This window comes from Oncorhynchus masou, chromosome 6 (genome assembly GCF_036934945.1).
Source record: "Oncorhynchus masou masou isolate Uvic2021 chromosome 6, UVic_Omas_1.1, whole genome shotgun sequence".
Taxonomy (NCBI): domain Eukaryota; kingdom Metazoa; phylum Chordata; class Actinopteri; order Salmoniformes; family Salmonidae; genus Oncorhynchus; species Oncorhynchus masou.
The window spans coordinates 45,499,383-45,521,111 of NC_088217.1; the positions used below are offsets into that span (position 1 = coordinate 45,499,383).

Consider the following 21,729-nt stretch of genomic DNA (forward strand, 5'->3'; position numbering starts at 1 on the left):
ATACGCACACATATACAGGAGGAGGACCTACCCATCTCGTCTTGCAAGACTCAATGCTCTGTGACATTTTCATTTTTTTGAGGGGGACAAATTAAATGAAATCTGCCCTAGAATAACTATTCAATCACATGCATGCTTTGGGTATTGGTTTAGAAGATGGGGTTTGTGTTATAAGCCATGTCTATCTGTCAGTTTTCTAAGTGGGGCCAGGAGTTTTTCCTAACAATGTGACCTGACCAAGAAAAGCTTGAGGCCTGAGTTATAACACATCCTTTCTCCTCCACACTACTACCCACACATGTGACATGTAAGGCTGGCGAGCATGGTATCAGGTGAATGTGTTTTTTTTGGGGGGGGGCTTGTTGGCCTGGAGTATGGATAAGGCCACTGAGCTAGCCTATTTACCGGGTGGTCTTCATTGTGTCTTAATTTTGAGATGATTTATTCATGATGAATAAATAGGCCTAATTACATGTAATGCACACTTACATCTTCTCTAGCAGTGTAGGCCTATATGTTTTAGTATGTTTTGTAGGAGGGGAACAGTGGCCACTGTGGGAAATTACCCAATGAACTGCTGCTGCTACTCATATTCTTAAAAAATGGAGCCCCTGTATCCCCCTTTTTCTCTCTCCCTTTCTGTCACACACTGGGTGTCAGGCTGCATTAACAATGAATCAATCTTCTGGGAGATTCTTTGACTACAGATGGGCTGAAGTGACTTGGATGCATTGCTTTTGCTCTTTGTCCGTTTCGCTACTGTGTTCTCATTAACGGGCTTCGTCTCATGGGAGCGGGAACATCTCTCTATGTGGTGTCAGAGCTTTGTAGCAGATGAACCAATCCAATGATTTCCATGGCATATTGATTGGATACTGTTGGTGTGTTTTTGAGTTGGTGTTTGTCAGCAGTTAGACTAGGATTTGAAAGAGCATTCTTGGCCTTATTTAATTGTTAGTATAAGAAAATTGCCCTCATCCTTGCCACCTCTGAAAGCGTGGACTTTTGCTTCCATCAATACGAATGAGCGGGAAAATAAGCGAATGCCTCATCACCTTTTGTGTGGTGGCGAGGCCCTTTTTGATAACTACCTCCACTCTGTCTTTGTCACGCTGCATTTTTGCTCCGTTGATGTCTGAATAGATGGCATTCTTTTAGTGTGTCGTAAGGGGTGTGTGTTACTGAGAGAGGATGTTAGATCAAAGGTATTGTGTGTGTGTGTGTGTGTGGCATTAACAAGATGAATAGTGGGGAGAGTAGTGGGGAGAGCGGAGTAGTGGCTGCGGAAGGGCTCTTGATGACACAGCGAGCTGAAAGGAAAGCCTGATTGTTTTCCTAATTGGAATTTTGATTCTTTGGCCTGTACCTGTTTTATTTATTTTTTAGGGTAAAAGAGGAGCGGTAGTGAGGAGCTTAAATGGAAAGGCTACATTGGGATTTGGGCAATATTTCCCCAGTCAAATTAACTCATGGATAACATTTTTTGTCATCCAGTATGAAGGAAGTTGAAGGTAGTTTCGTGAGCCAATGCTAACTAGCGTTACCACAATACCTGGAAGTATATGGTATCTACTAGCGCAATAGCAGTTACCATAGACTTCGTCATTGCGCTAACGCTAGTTAGCAATTGTGCTAAACAAAGGCGATTTAAGCATGTAAATCTTGGTTGGGTGACAAACACAAACAAGTGGGATGCATGCCAGCAAAGCCACTACACAAAACTAATCGATAGATGAATTGCACTATAACGGTGACAAATGGTACCCACAAACGGCCTACATAAAGCTGTCCCAACATTTTACCACCGATACACTTTCAGCAAAACAGTTAATTCTGCCTCATTTACTGCCTTTAAAAAAAACATAGCTGATATGGCTGACTTGCTTAAACAATTGGGGTTTCTAATGACAATTGCCCTATGGCATAAGGGGACGACAAGCGGATAAGAGGCAATCCGTAATTTAGATTTAGACATTAATGAGAGAGCTAGGACGTACGTAGTTATATTGACTATTTGTTTAGCACTTTTGAAATGCACAGCAACAGAATATAGAACATGGGCCGTTCTTAGTGTTCTCCCTGTACACCTAGTCAGAACCGTAGGATAAATAAAGGGGGAATATAAGCAGACAATAAAAGCTCCTACAATATTCAATGGTTACATTTCTCTAAAATGGGTTATAGGCTACATGTGCGCCACCAAATCAGAACAGTAGGTGAAATTAAGAGGGGTAAAAAGACCAAATTATTAGGGTGAGAGAAATGAGGTTCAATCATGATGACGACATCATTGATCTTCAGGTCATAGCTCCAGAAAGGGCAGCAGGGTAGCCTAGTGGTTATAGCATTGGACTAGTAACCGGAAGGTTGCAAGTTCAAATCCCGAGCTGACAAGGTACAAATCTGTCATTCTGCCCCTGAATAGGCAGTTAACCCACTGTTCCTAGACCGTCATTGAAAATAAGAATTTGTTCTTAACTGACTTGCCTGGTTAAATAAAGGTTTTAAAAAAAGTGGCTGGATTTACAATTCTGAATTGGATGACTGTTAAAAATGTATTTTCGCAGTCGGAGCTCGTTTTATTACTGACTTCCCAGTTGTCTTGCACTCCACTGAAGTCAATTTTTCACAGTTCCGAGTTAACGGTTGTTTTAAGCGTGGCACAAATCATGTTTCATTGACAGCATGGCCAATGTTGAATGTTTATCATTAGTGATGCACCGATTTATATTTTTGGCCAATACCGATATCCAATATTTCCCTTGCCCAAAAAAACCAAATATGATATTTAAAACTTGAGCGGCCTTTTAAGCATTCTAGTATAGTTAACTTAACACACCCACATGGATGCAGCGGTCTAAGCCACTGCATCTCAGTGCAAGAGGCGTCACTACGGTCCCTGATTCAAATCCAGACTGTATCACATCTGGCTGTGTTTGGGAGTCCCATAGGGTGGCGCACAATTGACCCAGCGTCATCCGGGTTTGGCTGGGGTAGGCCGTTATTGTAAATAAGTTGTTCTTAACAGACTTGCCTAGTTAAATAAAGGTTACACACACACCACACTGACCAAAAAGTTATTTTGTTGGCATTTACGTATGTCCCCATTACCAGTAAAACATCATCAAACCTATTTCTCTCGCTTGCTGTGCCGTTTTGTTTTTCAGTCGTTTCATTCTCAACCAGGATTTTTTTGGGGTCTTTGCATGTCAAAAAATATATTTGATGTGTCAAATAACACTATTTGACCAATCAGGACCTGAATATGACTGCACGTCACTCATTTTTGTATGTAGTTATTACACTCACTTGTATTTCATATGTCACGGCGATTCATCGATACGTATGCTGGTAAAGGTGTCTCGCGCAAATACAGTGCTGGCAAAGCTAGCTCATGGATGCAAACAGCGTTCTTCCCCAAAAACATAGCAATACGACAATCTGTTTCCGTAGCTATAGTTAGCTAACTATATAGGTAGGTACCATCATCTAAAATATCCCAAATTTATAAGACTGTTCTTATTTGATTAATGGTGGTCTGACATATCTTTGAAGCTAGCCACAATAAGGATTAGCCACAAAAGTGGACTTTGCGGTTTGCCTTCAAAATAAAAGTATTGGTGCTAGCTAGCTACCCAGAAGTTGCGGTCGAACAAATTATGCTTTATTACCAACACAGTATTGTAAACATCGTTCATGGCCGGTGTTTGCTGACTTGTTGTTGTACTGCTTTGACAGTGCTACAGTATCTTTTTTGACACACAAACGACATTCCATACTATGTATGTCGGGATGCTAATAGCAGTGACGCTATTGCTGTGTAAGTCCGGTAGGGCAACATCAGAAAAATAGCGCACTTGGCAGTGTTAAAGGATGCTCGACCAGTTGGCGAATGCCAACATCACCCACAACAGAGAACAGTTGATTTTCAAGGGCAATGAATTCAATTTTTGGCTTAAATGGATTTCGCCCTAGAGTTCTCTCGCTGACATTTTGTTACTCTTTCAAATGACTGCTTGACTTGTTGACTGCTCGATCCACACAGCAGATATTGTGGGCTAGTTTAGGAAGGCTGTGTTGCACGTATAGAGCAAAATTTAATGCGATGTACCTTCGCTATATACGTATGCACATCAGCTTTGACATCGGTTTTGCACATCGGACATTAAGATGGACATGGACGATACATTGGTGAACATATCGGAATCGGACGATATTAGCTAAAAATGCCAGCATTGGTATCGTCCATCCCTATTTATCTTTTTGAACTTGGAAAATAGCCCCTTAATCCCAGATTTGGGACCACACAGCCACTCCACTGAATGACAGACTCATTGTTAAATTAGCAATTTCCAATTTGTGTCATGTTTATGGCCGATGAGCACCGATAGGTTTTAGCTATAGTTTCTCTTCATTACTCTTTTCAAATAACAAGGAATAAAAAGGATTTGCCAGTAGATTGTCGACTTGATTCATGATGTCGACTGCTAGCTAAGATTTTGCAAGTATGATGTTGCCATGCTCAGTCCAACCAAAGCTGCTGTACATATAACTTGATTTGATGTCATTTTATCTGTGGCCATTGAGCTTGAGCCTTCTTGGGTGGGCACTTCTAAATCAAATAAATAAATAAAATTTTATTTGTCACATCACATGGTTAGCAGATGTTCATGCGAGTGTAGCGAAATGCTTGTGCTTCTAGTTCCGACAATGCAGTAATAACCAACAAGTAATCTAACTAACAATTCCTAAACTACTGTCTTATACACAGTGTAAGGGGATAAAGAATATGTACATAAGGATATATGAATGAGTGATGGTACAGAGCAGCATAGGCAAGATACAGTAGATGGTATTGAGTACAGTATATACATATGAGGTGAGTATGTAAACAAAGTGGCATAGTTAAAGTGGCTAGTGATACATGTATTACATAAGGATGCAGTCGATGATATAGAGTACAGTATATACGTATGCCTATGAGATGAATAATGTAGGGTAAGTAACATTATATAAGGTAGCATTGTTTAAAGTGGCTAGTGATATATTTACATCATTTCCCATCAATTCCCATTATTAAAGTGGCTGGAGTTGAGTCAGTGTCAGTGTGTTGGCAGCAGCCACTCAATGTTAGTGGTGGCTGTTTAACAGTCTGATGGCCTTGAGATAGAAGCTGTTTTTCAGTCTCTCGGTCCCAGCTTTGATGCACCTGTACTGACCTCGCCTTCTGGATGATAGCGGGGTGAACAGGCAGTGGCTCGGGTGGTTGATGTCCTTGATGATCTTTATGGCCTTCCTGTAACATCGGGTGGTGTAGGTGTCCTGGAGGGCAGGTAGTTTGCCCCCGATGATGCGTTGTGCAGACCTCACTACCCTCTGGAGAGCCTTACGGTTGAGGGCGGAGCAGTTGCCGTACCAGGTGGTGATACAGCCCGCCAGGGTGCTCTTGATTGTGCATCTGTAGAAGTTTGTGAGTGTTTTTGGTGACAAGCCTCCTGAGGTTGAAGAGGCGCTGCTGCGCCTTCTTCACGATGCTGTCTGTGTGAGTGGACCAATTTAGTTTGTCTGTGAGGTGTATGCCGAGGAACTTAAAACTTACTACCCTCTCCACTACTGTTCCATCGATGTGGATAGGGGGGTGTTCCCTCTGCTGTTTCCTGAAGTCCACAATCATCTCCTTAGTTTTGTTGACGTTGAGTGTGAGGTTATTGTCCTGACACCACACTCCGAGGGCCCTCACCTCCTCCCTGTAGGCAGTCTCGTCGTTGTTGGTAATCAAGCCTACCACTGTTGTGTCGTCCGCAAACTTGATGATTGAGTTGGAGGCGTGCGTTGCCGCGCAGTCGTGGGTGAACAGGGAGTACAGGAGAGGGCTCAGAACGCACCCTTGTGGGGCCCCAGTGTTGAGGATCAGCGGGGTGGAGATGTTGTTGCCTAACCTCACCACCTGGGGGCGGCCCGTCAGGAAGTCCAGTACCCAGTTGCACAGGGCGGGGTCGAGACCCAGGGTCTCGAGCTTGATGACGAGCTTGGAGGGTACTATGGTGTTAAATGCCAAGCTGTAGTCGATGAACAGCATTCTCACATAGGTATTCCTCTTGTCCAGATGGGTTAGGGCAGTGTGGTTGAGATTGCGTCGTCTGTGGACCTATTTGGGCGGTAAGCAAATTGGAGTGGGTCTAGGGTGTCAGGTAGGGTGGAGTTGATATGGTCCTTGACTAGTCTCTCAAAGCACTTCATGATGACGGAAGTGAGTGCTACGGGGCGGTAGTCGTTTAGCTCAGTTACCTTAGCTTTCTTGGGAACAGGAACAATGGTGGCCCTCTTGAAGCATGTGGGAACAGCAGACTGGTATAGGGATCTAATGTAACTCTATGGCAGCACCGATGGGGCTAGAATTTTGTAGCTCTACATTTAGACTTGGAGATGACGTAGTGTCCCCATGAGTGACAGAACACTGACCCAATCACGGCGCAACGCTCTATTTTCTGCTGTTTTGCCCCATGACAGAAAGCACTGCGCTAGGCTGAAACACCTGCATTTTGGAGCTGCCTTACTCAAGAAAGCAAAAAAGAGACTGTTTGCAGCTTTATTAACTAAATTATATATATTTTTACATTGTTTGCAAACTGATATGTGACACGTATTAATGCAAAACAGGCAAGCCCCTCCCCCCAAACTGCATGCAGAGATAAATTAATCTTACTCTGGGGAAGTAGATAAAGGGTTTCATTGTCAAAATCCTGAATTATCCCTGTAGGTGATCCTTATTAACTTGGAATAGGTAGGCTTTTTCTCTTGTGGAGTTAAGTGTAATTTTCTTGTTTGGTTTAAGTCACACTTGGGTTACACAAAGTTTACACAAATCCTCAAAGTTCTACAGCTGCATCATTTGAGAGCGTCTTGACTGGCTGCATCATTGCTTGGTATGGAACAGCACCGCCCTGGATTGCATGGGCGAACAGATTGTGGTGCAGACAGCTCAGTACATCACTTGGGCTGAGCTCCCTGCCATCCAGGACCTCTATCAGGCCCAGAAAATCATTAGACTCCAACCACCCAAGCCATAGACTCTTCTCTCCGCTTCGAAATTGCCGGTGCATCAAGACTGACACAAACAGGCTCCTGAACAGCATCTATCCCAAAGCCATACATTTGCAAAATTGCTAACAAATTGGCTGCACGGACGATCTTAGTTGACGCTTGTATTTTATTTAAACGTTTACATGCCCTCTTCACACTCACAGGACTCTATACACACACACACACACAATCATCATTTACACTTTTGCTACTCTTTTTATCGTACATCCTGATGCCTAGTCACCTTATCCCTATACGTACTGTATCTACCTCTATCACTCCAGTATCCCTGCACATTGTAAATATGGTACTGGAACTGACCCTATATATAGCTTCTTGCTTTTCTGTGTTCTCATTTTTATTTCTCATGTTTTTGTTCTGCCTTGTGTTTTGTTAGTGCTATATTGGTGTTGATTACTGCATTGTTGGGTTTGGAGATTGCAAGGAAGGCATTTCGCTGTACTTGTGCATGTGATCATTAACTTGAAACATTTAAATATTAGTAATTTAGTAGACACCCTTATTCAGAGTGACTTGCAGTAAAGTGCTTTCATCATAAGGTAGCTAAATACGACAACCACATCTTATAGTATATTGAACAAAAATACATTTTGCAACAATTTTACTGAGTTAGTTCATATAAAGGAAATACATTTGTTAGGCCCTATTCAATGGATTTCACATGAATAGGAAGGGGCACAGCCATGGGTGGGCCTGGGAGGGAATCGGCCCACCCACTTGCTAGCAAGGCCCTCCCACTGAATGGGCCTGGCTCCCCAATCAGCATTTGATTTCCCCTGCAAAAGGGCTTCATAACAGACAGGGATACTCCTCAGTTTCTCCGGGTGGCTGGTATCAGATGATCCTGAAGGTGAAGAAGCTGAATGTGGAGGTCCTGGGCTAGCGTGGTTACTCGTACCCTGCGGTTGTGAGGCTGATTGGACGTACTGCCAATGCCAAATTCTCTAAAACAATGTTGGAAGCAGCTTATGGTAGAGAAATGAACATTAAATTCTCTGGCAACAGCTCTGGTGGACATTCCTGCAGTCAGCATGCCAATTACACGCTCCCTCAGCTTCTTTGATTTCACCTCATGAAACATGGGACCAACACTTTACATGTTGCATTTTATATTTTTGTTCAGTATAAGTCAACTATAAAAAAAAATATTATTAAAAAAATATACAGTTTTACACTTTGAGTTAACATTTTAGTTCTGGTTCTTCTTTGGCGAGAGCGCTAAAGTAGCATCAAGTTGTATGACACAACATTTCCGTGACGATACAGTCCTGCACAACAAGCTCAAGGTCAGTCATTCATGTGGTGACAGTAGACTGTATCACTGCATGTCAACGCACACCTGAGGGGAACCAAAGCCCCACATCTTAACAAATACCCGTAACAGGTTAGGTGGTTGAAATATTTAGGACTACATTTCTGACGGTGAGTTAAATACCGGATGTGTAGGAACTGCAGAGCAACTTAAACGGCATAATTTCCTTCAATGGAAGCCACCAAGCCCTAGTCTCTATCACTTTGTGCAGTCTGGCTCTACTACTATCACTTCAAATTAAATCATTCCCCCATTCACCTCTTGTTCAACTCTGAGGTAATACCCAAATGCAGGGGTAATTCTGCCGTATGTGAGCCATCCACACTTATGAAGGCTAAACGTGCAGCCTGAAGCAATCATTGCACCAAATTCCAATTTATAACCAGCAAGGCTTTGTAACAGTTCTATGTTGTAAAGAAGGGGGGTTGCACAGCGCTCTTCCACCCGTCTGTACTTTCTCCCCCTTGCTTGTAAAACTGGTTCACCTGAACAACCGAATGGGAGGGTAGCTCCCTGCCCTGGTTTTGTTACCATTGTAAATTGTTAGCAAGACTATTTGTGTTTTGTTTAGGGCCCCCTCTTTCTAAAGTTTGGGAAGAAAAGGGTGGTGGTGGTGGTGGTGGGGGGAGAAATGTTACCAGATGCTTTTTCGCATGTGGGCAGAGAGGAGTAAGTTCTGGATGAACTTCTCAACTGCTACACTGCCACCTTGCCCACACCACATCTGCCCCCACATACCTCCACAGCTAGAAGTAGAGTTAAGTTTTGAGTGACAAAGAATTCCACCCTGAAGTGAGAAGGCCCCTGCTATTCAGCAAGCATACTGCAGATTAACAACACTGTCAACATCAAATCCTGACCACATTTTATTTTAACTTTTACATTTGTCCAACTACAAACAGTGAAGGGGGAAAAAGTATTTGATCCCCTGCTAATTTTGTACGTTTGCCCACTGACAAATGATTAGTCTATAATTTTAATGGTAGGTTTATTTGAACAGTGAGACAGAATAACAAAGAAATCCAGAAAAACGCATGTCAAAAATGTTATAAATTGATTTGCATTTTAATGAGGGAAGTAAGTATTTGACCCCCTCTCAATCAGAAAGATTTCTGTCTCCCAGGTGTCGTTCATACAGGTAACAAGCTGAGATTAGGAGCACACTCCTAAATGGGTGCTCCTAATCTGTGTTACCTGTATAAAAGACACCTGTCCACAGAAGCAATCAATCAGATTACAAACACTCCACCATGGCCAAGACCAAAGAGCTCTCCAATGATGTCAGGGACAAGATTGTAGACCTACACAAGGATGGAATGGGCTACAAGCCCATCGCCAAGCAGCTTGGTGAGCGGGTGACAAGTTAGTGTGATTATTCGCAAATGGAAGAAACACAAAAGAACTGTCAATCTCCCTCTGCCTGGGGCTCCATGCAAGATCTCACCTCGTGGAGTTGCAATGATCATGAGAATGGTGAGGAATCGGCCCAGAACTACACAGGAGGAGCTTGTCAATGATCTCAAGGCAGCTGGGACCATAGTCGCCAAGAAAACAATTGGTAACACACTACGCCGTGAAGGACTGAAATCCTGCAGCGCCTGCAAGGTCCCCCTGCTCAAGAAAGCACATATACATGCCCGTCTGCAGTTTGCCAATAAACATCTGACTGATTCAGAGGACCAGTGGGGGAAAGTGTTGTGGTCAGATGAGACCAAAAAGGAGCTCTTTGGCATCAACTTGCTGTGTTTGGAGTAGGAGGAATGCTGCCTATGACCCCCAAGAACACCATCCCCACTGTCAAACATGGAGGTGGAAACATTATGCTTTGAGGGTGTTTTTCTGCTAAAGGGACAGGAACTTCACCGCTTCAATGGACGATGGGCAGGGCCATGTACCGTCAAATCTTGGGTGAGAACCTCATTCCCTCAGCCAGGGCATTGAAAATGGGTCGTGGATGGGTATTCCAGCATGACAATGACCCAAAACAAACGGCCAAGGCAACAAAGGAGTGGCTCAAGAAGCACATTAAGGTCCTGGAGTGGCCTAGCCAGTCTCCAGACCTTAATCCCATAGAAAATCTGTGGAGGGAGCTGAAGGTTCGAGTTGCCAAACGTCAACCTCGAAACCTTAATGACTTGGAGAAGATCTGCAAAGAGGAGTGGGACAAAATCCCTCCTGAGATGTGTGCAAACCTGGTGGCCAACTACAAGAAACATCTGACTTCTGATTGCCAACAAGGGTTTTGCCTCCACGTACTAAGTCATGTTTTGCAGAGGGGTCAAATACTTATTTCCCTCATTAAAATGCAAATCAATGTATAACATTTTTGACAAGTTTTTCTTTTTTTTGTTTTTTTTTGTGCTGTCTCTCACTGTCCAAATAAACCTACCATTAAAATTATACAGTTGGGCAAAAAAAGTATTTAGTCAGCCACCAATTGCAAGTCCTCCCACTTAAAAAGATGAGAGGCCTGTAATTTTCATCATAGGTACACTTCAACTATGACAGACAAAATGAGAAAAGAAAATCACATTGTAGGATTTTTATTTAATTTATTTGCAAATTATGGTGCAAAACAAGTATTTGGTCACCTACAAACAAGCAAGATTTCTGGCTCTCACAGACCTGTAACTTCTTCTTTAAGAGGCTCCTCTGTCCTCCACTCGTTACCTGTATTAATGGCACCCGTTTGAACTTGTTATCAGTATAAAAGACACCTGTCCACAACATCAAACAGTCACACTCCAAACTCCACTATGGCCAAGACCAAAGAGCTGTCAAAGGACACCAGAAACCAAATTGTAGACCTGCACCAGGCTGGGAGGACTAAATCTTCAATAGGTAAGCAGCTTGGTTTGAAGAAATCAACTGTGGGAGCAATTATTAGGTAATGGAAGACATACAAGACCACTGATAATTTCCCTCGATCTGGGGCTCTACGAGCAATTATTAGGTAATGGAAGACATACAAGACCACTGATAATTTCCCTCGATCTGGGGCTCTACGCAAGATCTCACCCCGTGGGGTCAAAATGATCACAAGAACTGTGAGCAAAAATCCCAGAACCACACGGGGGGGACCTAGTGAATGACCTGCAGAGAACTGGGACTGAAGTAACAAAGCCTACCATCAGTAACACACTATGCCGCCATGGACTCAAATCCTGCAATGCCAGACGTGTCCCCCTGATTAAGCCAGTACATGTCCAGGCCCGTCTGAAGTTTGCTAAAGGGCATTTGGATGATCCAGAAGAAGATTGGGAGAATGTCATATGGTCAGATGAAACAAATATAACTTTGGTAAAAACTCAACTCGTCGTGTTTGGAGGACAAAGAATGCTGAGTTGCATCCAAATAACACCATACCTACTGTGAAGCATGGGGGTGGAAACATCATGCTTTGGGGCTGTTTTTCTGCAAAGGGACCAGGACGACTGATCCGTGTAAAGAAAAGAATGAATGGGGCCATGTATCGTGAGATTTTGAGTGAACCTCCTTCCATCAGCAAGGGCATTGAAGATGAAACATGGTTGGGTCTTTCAGCGTGACAATGATCCCAAACACACCGCCGGGCTTTGGAGGGAGTTGAAACGTGTTGAAGGAGTGGCTTCAAAGTCAAAGAAGCATTTCAAGGTCCTGGAGTGGCCGAGCCAGTCTCCAGATCTCACCCCCATAGAAAATCTTTGGAGGGAGTTGAAAGTCCGTGTTGCCCAGCAACAGCCCCAAAACATCACTGCTCTAGAGGATCTGCACGGAGGAGTGGGCCAAAATACCAGCAACAGTGTGTGAGAACCTTGTGAAGGCTTACAGAAAACATTTGACCTCTGTTATAGACCCTTTGTTGGCAATGACAAAGTATTGAGAAACTTGTTATTGACCAAATACTTATTTTCCACCATAATTTGCAAATAAATTCATAAATCCTACAATGTGATTTTCTGGCTCCATTTTCAAGGCTTTACCGCACAACGCTTCCTGGTGTATGATACAATGATAAGCTGTCAGCTCACCTGTTTTTTTCTTATTTCGCGGGCGGATGTGGCCAGCGGGCCTTGACTCTGACATATGTGCTCTAGAGGATCTGCATGGAGGAGTGGGCCAAAATACCAGCAACAGTGTGTGTGACAAAGTATTGAGAAACTTGTTATTGACCAAATACTTATTTTCCACCATAATTTGCAAATAAATTCATAAATCCTACAATGTGATTTTCTGGATTTTTTTTTCTTATTTTGTCTGCCATAGTTGAAGTGTACCTATGATGAAAATTACAGGCCTCTCTCATATTTTTAAGTTGGAGAACTTGCACAATTGGTGGCTGACTAAATACTTTTTTGCTCCACTGTAGAAGGATAATTTCTTCGTCAGTGGTCAAATGTACAAAATCAGCAGGGGATCAAATACTCCCTCACTGTACGTCTTAAGTGGTGGGGGGCTGTTTTTGGAATATATTAACATATTCCCACCCTTGCCATTTCTGCTCAGTTGTTACCGTGATGGCACTCTTCTTCATGTGTTTTAAGGCAACACCCAATCCAAGGGTTACTTTCCGATACCTGTCGATCCATGTTTTAAGAGCAGGCCAGCACTGCTGTCATTTTCCCCACAGATGTAGAGCAATGAGATGAAACACAGGAGCAAACCCATTTGGGTGGTCTTGGCTCTGCATTCATGCACCTCAACTGATCTGTACCAGGAGTCTGGACTCTACTAGTGCTTTGACAGGTCCCTATTGTCAGAGGTTAATGGCTCAGATGTGCAGATAGGGATCCTATTGCAGAGGAATAATCTTCTGTTTCGTCTCGAGTCTTTTTTTTTTTTCTTTTTTTCGTTCCCGTGTTGCTACTCTATGTTCATTGTGTGCAAATGTAGGGAGGTAGGCAATAAATAGGCTATAGATGTGAAAAATAATTAAACTTTCGCATTAATACTGGAGTGATGTATGTGCCAGTAGAGATACTGGGGTGCAATAGGGTAAGTAACAATATGGGGATGAGGTAGTTGGGTGTGCTATTTACAGATTGGCTGTGTACAGTGATTGGTAAGCTGCTCTGACAGCTGATGCTAAGTTAGAGGGAGATCTAAGACTCCAGCTTCAGTGAAATTATTATTATTTTTTTGTATTACATTCCAGTCATTGGCAGCAGAGAACTGGAAGGAAAGGCAGCCAAAGGAAGTTTTTGCTTTGGGATGACCCGTGCAATATACCTGCTGGAGCATGTGCTACGGGTGGGTGTTGCTATGGTGACCAGTGAGCTGAGATAAGGCAGGGCTTTACCCAGCAAAGCCTTATGGATGGCCTGAAGCCAGTGGGTTTGGTGACATATGTAATTAAGGCCAGCCAATGAGAGCATACAGGTCGCAGTGGTGGGTAGTAATTTGGGCTTTGGTGATGAAACGGATGGCACTGTGATCGACTGCTTCCAATTTGCTGAGATCAAAAATCTAATTTTATTTGTCACATACACATGGTTAGCAGATGTTAATGCGAGTGTAGCGAAATGCTTGTGCTTCCAGTTCCGACAATGCAGTAATAACCAACAAGTAATCTAACTAACAATTCCAAAACTAATTTCTTATACACAGTGTAAGGGGATAAAGAATATGTACATAAGGATATATGAATGAGTGCTGGTGCAGAGCAGCATAGGCAAGATACAGTAGATGGTATCGAGTACAGTGTATATACATATGAGATGAGTATGTAAACAAAGTGGCATAGTTAAAGTGACTAGTGATACATGTATTACATAAGGGTGCAGTAGATGATATAGAGTACAGTATATACGTATACATATGAGATGAATAATGTAGGGTATGTAAACATTATATTAGGTAGCATTGTTTAAAGTGGCTAGTGATATATTTTACATCCTTTCCCATCAATTCCCATTATTGAAGTGGCTGGAGTTGAGTCAGTGTGTTGGCAGCAGCCACTCAATGTTAGTGGTTGCTGTTTAACAGTCTGATGGCCTTGAGATAGAAGCTGTTTTTCAGTCTCTCGGTCCCAGCTTTGATGCACCTGTACTGACCTCGCCTTCTGGATTATAGCGGGGTGAAGAGGCAGTGGCTCGGGTGGGTGTTGTCCTTGATGATCTTTATGGCCTTCCTGTAACATCGGTTGTTGTAGGTGTCCTGCTGAGTAGAGTGTTGGGTTGGAGGATAGGATCGGTAGGATAGTCCGTTTTACAAGGGTATGTTTGGCAGCGTGAGTGAAGGATGCTTTCTTGCGAAATAGGAAGCCGATTCTAGATTTTAATTTTGGATTGGAGATTCTTAATGTGAGTCGAAGGAGAGTTTACAGTTTAACCAGACACCTAGGTATTTGTAGGTGTCCACATATGCTAAGTCAGAACCGTCCAGAGTAGTGATGCTAGTCGGGCGGGAGGGTGCAGGCCGTAATCGGTTGAAGAGCATGCACTTAGGTTTACTAGCATTTAAAAACAGTTGGAGGCCACGGAAGGAGTGTTGTATGGTGTTGAAGCTCGTTTTGAGGTTTGTTAGCACAGTGTCCAAAGAAGATGCAGATGTTTACAGAATGGTGTCGTCTCCGTAGAGGTGGATCAGAGAATCACCAGCAGCAAGAGCGAAATCATTTTTATATATACACACAGACACAGAGCGAGAGAGGAAAGGGTCGACCTGAGAATTGAACCCTGCACCCCCCCCCTCCAATTTGACACACTGAACTCGGTCTGAGAAGTAGTTGGTAAACCAGGCAAGGCAGTCATTTGAGAAACCAAGGCTATTGAGTCTGCCGATAAGAATGCTGTGATTGACAGTCGAAAGCTTTGGCCAAGTTGATGAAGACTGCTGCACAGTACGGACTTCAATCGATGGCGGCCATATCGCTTAGGACCCTGAGCGTGGCTGAGGTGGATCCCATGACCAGCTCGGAAACCAGATTGCATGGTGGGATTCTAAATGGTCAGTGATCTGTTGATTTAACTTGGCCTTTGAAGATTTTAGGAAGGCATGATGGAGATGGGTCTATAACAGGTTGGGTCTAGAGTGTCCCCCCCATTTTGAAAGAGGTATGGCAGCTTGTCTCTTGTGTATCGTCTGAGATCCCCAGAGGTTGAATAGGCTAGTAATAAGGGTTGCAATAATTTCGGTGGATAATTTTAGGAGGGGGTCCAAATTGTCTAGCCCAGCTGATTTGTAGGATCCAGATTTTACAGCCCTTTCAGAACATTCGCTGTCTGGATTTGGGTGAAGGGGGGATTTGGGCAAGTTGCAGCAGGGGGTGCTAAGATGATGGCTGGGGTAGCCAGGTGGCTAGCTGTGGAAAAAATGCTTATTCAAATCAAATTTATTTATATAGCCCTTCGTACATCAGCTGATATCTCAAAGTGCTGTACAGAAACCCAGCCTAAAACCCCAAACAGCAAGCAATGCAGGTGTAGAAGCACGGTGGCTAGGAAAAACTCCCTAGAAAGGCCAAAACCTAGGAAGAAACCTAGAGGAACCAGGCTATGTGGGGTTGCCAGTCCTCTTCTGCCTGTGCCGGGTGGAGATTATAACATAACATGGCCAAGATGTTCATAAATGACCAGCATGGTCCAATAATAATAATCACAGGCAGAACAGTTGAAACTGGAGCAGCAGCACGGCCAGATGGACTGGAGATAGCAAGGAGTCATCATGTCAGGTAGTCCTGAGGCATGGTCCTAGGGCTCAGGTTCTCAGAGAGAGAAAGAAAGAGAATTAGAGAGAGCACACTTAAATTCATACAGGACACTGAATAGGACATGAGAAGTACTTCAGATATAACAAACTGACCCTAGCCCCCCCGACACATAAACTACTGCACCATAAATACCTGGAGGCTGAGACAGGAGGGGTCAGGAGACACTGTGGCCCCATCCGAGGACACCCCCAGACAGGGCCAAACAGGAAGGATATAACCCCACCCACTTTGCCTAAGCACAGCCCCCACACCACTAGAGGGATATCTTAAACCACCAACTTACCATCCTGAGACAAGGCCGAGTATAGCCCACAAAGATCTCCGCCACGGCACAACCCAAGGGGGGGCGCCAACCCAGACAGGAAGATCACATCAGTGACTCAACCCACTCAAGTGACGCACCCCTCCTAGGGACGGTATGAAAGATCCCTAGACAGCCAGTTACTCAGCCCCTGTAAAAGGGTTAGAGGCAGAGAATCCCAGTGGAAAGAGGGGAACCGGCCAGGCAGAGGCCGCAAGGGCGGTTCGTTGCTCCAGAGCCTTTCCGTTCACCTTCCCACTCCTGGGCCAGACTACACTCAATCATATGACCCACTGAAGAGATGAGTCTTCAGTAAAACTTAAAGGTTGAGACCGAGTTTGCGTCTCTTACATGGATAGGCAGACCATTCCATAAAAATGGAGCTCTATAGGAGAAAGCCCTGCCTCCAGCTGTTTGCTTAGAAATTCTAGGGACAATTAGGAGGCCTGTGTCTTGTGACCGTAGCGTACGTGTAGGTATGTACGACAGGACCAAATCAGAGAGAAAGGTAGGATCAAGCCCATGTAATTCTTTGTAGGTTAGCAGTAAAACCTTGAAATCAGCCCTTGCCTTGACAGGAAGCCAGTGTAGGGAGGCTAGCACTGGAGTAATATGATCCAATTTGTAAGTCGCTCTGGATAAGAGCGTCTGCTAAATGACTTAAATGTAAATGTATCAAATTTTTTGGTTCTAGTCAGGATTCTAGAAGCCGTATTTAGTACTAACTGAAGTTTTTATTTATTTATTTATTTATTGAAATGATCGATTATCGGTGGTGAGTGTTTCCTATCAGTGGGCAGCTGGGAGGAGGTGCTCTTATTCTCATTGACTTTAGTGTCCCAAGAAATGTGGGAGTTAGACATTTGCTTCCTGTAGCACTATTTGAAAAAGCTAGCCTTAGCTTTCTTAACTCACTGAGTATATTGGTTCCTAACTTTCCTAAAAGGTTGCATATCGCGGGGGCTATTCGATGATAATGCTGAACACCACAGGATGTTTTGTGCTGGTCAAGGGCAGTCAAGTCTGGGGTGAACCAAGGGCCTTATCTGTTCTTAGTTCTACATTTTTTTGAATGCTTATTTAAGATTGAGAAGAAAGCACTTTTGAAGAGCAACCAAACATCCTCTACTGACGGGATGAGGTCAATATCCTTCCAGGATACCCGGGCCAGGTTGATTAGAAAGGCCTGCTCGCTGAAGTGTTTTAGGGTGCATTTTAACAGTGATGAGGGGTGGTCATTTGACCGTGGACCCATTACGCATGCAGGCAATGAGGCAGTGATCACTGAGATCCTGGTTGAAGACAGCAGAGGTATATTTAGAGGGCCAGTTGGTCAGAATGATATCTAAGAGGGTGCCCATGGTTATGGATTTAGGGTTGTACCTGGTAGGTTCCTTTTGATTTGTGTGAGATTATGGGGATCTCGCTTAGATTGTAGGACGGCCAGGGTGTTAAACATGTCCCAGTTTAGGTCCCCTAATAGTATGAACTCTGAAGATAGATGGGGAGCGATCAATTCACATATGGTGTCCAGGGCACAGCTGGGGGCTGAAGGGGGTCTATAACAAGCGGCCACGGTGAGAGACTTGTTTCTGGAAAGGTGTTTTTTTTTTAAATATATAATTTTAAAGTAGAAGCTTGACTTGTTTGGGCACAGACCTGGATAGTATGACAGAGCAGTAGAGCGCAACTCTGCCCCCTTTGGCAGTTCTTGCTTGTCGGAAAATGTTAAAGTTAGGGATGGAAATTTAGCTAGGACATCCTTGTTGGCGGATGGTTCTAAAGCAGTGAATAAAACAAACTTAGGGAGGAGGCTTTTAATGTTAACATGCATGAAACCAATGCTTTTATGGTTACAGAAGTCAACCAATGAGAGTGCCTGGGGAATGGGAGTCATGCTGGGGGTTGCAGGGCCTGAGTTAACATCTACATCACCAGAGGAGGAGTAAGATTAGAGTACGGCTATAAGAACTGGTCGTCTAGTGCGTTCGGAACAGAGTTAAAGGAGCAGGTTACTGGGCACGGAAGAATAGATTCAAGGCATAATGTACAGTAGGGGTCGACCAATTCTGATTTTTTTCAATGCCGATACCGATTTATTGGCGGACCAAAAAAGCCGCTAACGATTAATCGGCCGATTTAAAAAAAATTAAAAATAAAAAAAAAACTTATTTGTGATAATGACAATTACAACAATACTGAATGAACACTTATTTTAACTTAACAGAATACATCAAAATAAATTTAGCCTCAAATAAATAATGAAACATGTTCAATTTGGTTTAAATAATGCAAAAACAAAGTGTTGGAAAAGAAAGTAAAAGTGCAATATGTGCCATGTAAGAAAGCTAGCATTTCAGTTCCTTGCTCAGAACATGAGAACATATGAAAGCTGGTGGTTGCTTTTCACATGAGTCTTCAATATTCCCACGTAAGAAGTTTTAGGTTGTCGTTATTATAGGACTATTTCCCTCTATACCATTTGTATTTCATTAACCTTTGACTATTGGATGTTCTTATAGGCACTTTAGTATTGCCAGTGTAACAGTATAGCCTCCGTCTCGCTCCTCCCTGGGCTCGAACCAGCAGCACAACGACAACAGCCATCACATTGAAGCAGCGTTACCCATGCAGAGCAAAGGAAACAACCACCCCAAGGCTCAGAGCGAGTGAAGTTTGAAACGCTATTAGCGCGCGCTAACTAGCCAGCCATTTCACTTCGGTCACACCAGCCTCATCTCGGGAGTTAATAGGTTTGAAGTCATAAACAGCGCAATGCTTGACACACAACGAAGAGCTGCTGGCAAAATGCATGAAAGTGCTGTTTAAATTAATGTTTACGCGCCTGCTTCGGCCTACCACCGCTCAGTCAGATACTTAGATACTTGTATGCTCAGTCAGATTATATGCAACACAGGACATGCTAGGTAATATCTTGTAATATCATCAACCATGTGTAGTTAACTAGTGATTATGATTGTTTTTTATAAGAAGTTTAATGCTAGCTAGCAACTTACCTTGGCTTACTGCATTTGCGTAACAGGCAGTCTCCTTGTGGAGTGCAACGAGAGGGAGGCAGGTCGTTATTGCGTTGGACTAGTTAACTGTATGGTTGCAAGATTGGATCCCCCGAGCTGACAAGGTGAAAATCTGTCTTTCTGCCCCTGAACGAGTCAGATAAACCCACCGTTCCTAGGCCGTCATTGAAAATAGAATGTGTTCTTAATAACTGACTTGCATAGTTAAATAAAGGTGTAAAAAATAAAAATTGTCGCCCAACAATACCGATACCCGATTGTTATGAAAACTTGAAATTGGCCCTAATTAATCGGTCGACCTCTAATGTACAGACAAGGGTATGGTAGGATGTGAGCCAGGTGTGGTCACATAAGGGCTAGCTAAGGAATATTGATCAGGGATGGAGGCTCTACAGTGGTATAAGACACAAATTACCAACCAAAACAGCAATAGACAAGGCAGGGAGAGACATGTGTAGCTGAGTGATCATAGGGTCCAGTGAGTAGCTCGGTGAGCCGACAGCTAGCAGGCCGGTGCTAGCACATGGGCCTGCGGGGGACACCTGTAGAAAACCCCTCAGACGGTTACGTCGGCAGACCAGTTGTGGTGGATCGGCGGGGGTCCATGTCGGCTGTAAAGGGTTCCAGGACAAATGGCAAAAGAGGTATTGTAGCCCAGGAATTGGCTGACGGATCTCTTTGGCTAGCCGGGAGATGGTACTAGCTCCAGGCTAACTGGTGCATTTTTCGGGATGGCGACGTTAGCCAGGAGTAGTCACTCGGATAGCAGTTAGCTAGCTGCGATGTTCCGGTGTAAAGGTTCAGAGTTTGCTGTAGGAATCCAGAGATGTGGTCGGGAAAAACAGTCCGATATGCTCTGGGTTGATATCACGCTGTGCAGGAGTTGACAGGGCTGAGGCTGACTGATATCCGAGTTGATGACTGATGACCGCTAGCAGTGGCTAACTGATTAGTAGCTAGTTAGCTGGCTAGCTTCTGAAGGTGGTTCCAGTTCTAAAGTATAGAAAATAGCAGATCCATACCACATTGGGTGAGGCGGGTTGCAAGAGTATGTTCAGTCCATAGATGGAAATTGAGATTAAAAATATACATACGAAGAAAAGAATATATACAAGAGACGGGACAAGACCATCAAAATTCTTAAGGTATTAGAAATGCATCAAATCACAATGTTGAAGTAAAGACCCCTACCAACTAATATTTTATATTTAGTTTAAAAAAAAGTTGTGTTCTGTAAGTTTAGGAAGCATTGTCTTGTACCTTGTTATTCGGTGACCAAAAAACTCAAATATTTTAAAGATTGTATAAAAAGAAATCTCCCATGTGAGGGAGGATAATGAAAGTTCACAGAAGTAACAAGTAAAGGTCGAACTATCAATCATATTGTTTTAACTGATATAAAGATAAGTGATTTTAAAACTGTAATTCTGTTACGAAGTTGAAAATGGAATTACTAAAAAATATGTAATGGAACTACTGCAATTGAAATGGCTACATTGGGAAATCATAGTAGTCACAAGTCAGTTTGGTCACGGGCTAGTGTCCTCCCTTACACTGGCATACTGTTATGTTAAGCTCATAACTCTTTCTTTCTGTCATCTAGTGTTCAAAGCAAGCAGTGTGCACCAACTCGCTCCTGAGTCGCTCGAGCAAATCCCCATCGGATAGCTCCCAAAAGTGTATAGATATTATTTGAATAGTTATTATTTGAATAATTTCAAATGTCCATCCCTACTACCATGAAATCTACCTTCTTTCCATTTACTGTAACAAGCATGCTCACCCACTAAGCACTGACTGACACCGAATGTCAATGGACGCTGAAAAGTAGTTAAAATTGGGTCAGTCCGCCCTGGCCGGACAAAATCTGAACCGATCAGAGGTCTGTTTCACAAGTTTGGACAGTACAGTAGACCACAGTGTAATGTACTGTATTCGATTGTGCCCATTCCGTGGAGATAAATGGATTGACCTAATTTGACGCATTTGATCAAGTTCACCACTTGCAGCTATAAATGTAGTGTTTCTTTTTAATTATGGGAATTCTGTGTTTAACTCATGAGTCACCTTATGTAATATTATTATCTGTGATGAAGACAAATCGTCCTCTTATTTGAAAGCTACTACGTGTGCTTCTTTCTCTCTGCACAGTCGGAAATGCTCTTTTGCCAATTTGGTTTGTTTGGGAATTTATGGGAAGAGTAAATAAAGAAAAGGAGTAGTTTGGGGGGGGGGGGGGGTAGTGGTGAAACTGGCATCAGACCTTTTTGACTTGAATTATTTG

At 43.3% G+C, this 21,729-nt stretch overlaps 1 protein-coding gene across 5 annotated transcripts in view; it reads left to right on the forward strand.

Annotated features, from left to right (window-relative positions):
* LOC135542121 (nuclear receptor coactivator 3-like) overlaps positions 1-21,729 on the forward strand; it is a 47,663-nt gene that overhangs the window by 1,065 nt on the left and 24,869 nt on the right. The gene's annotated exons all lie outside the window — the stretch shown is intronic.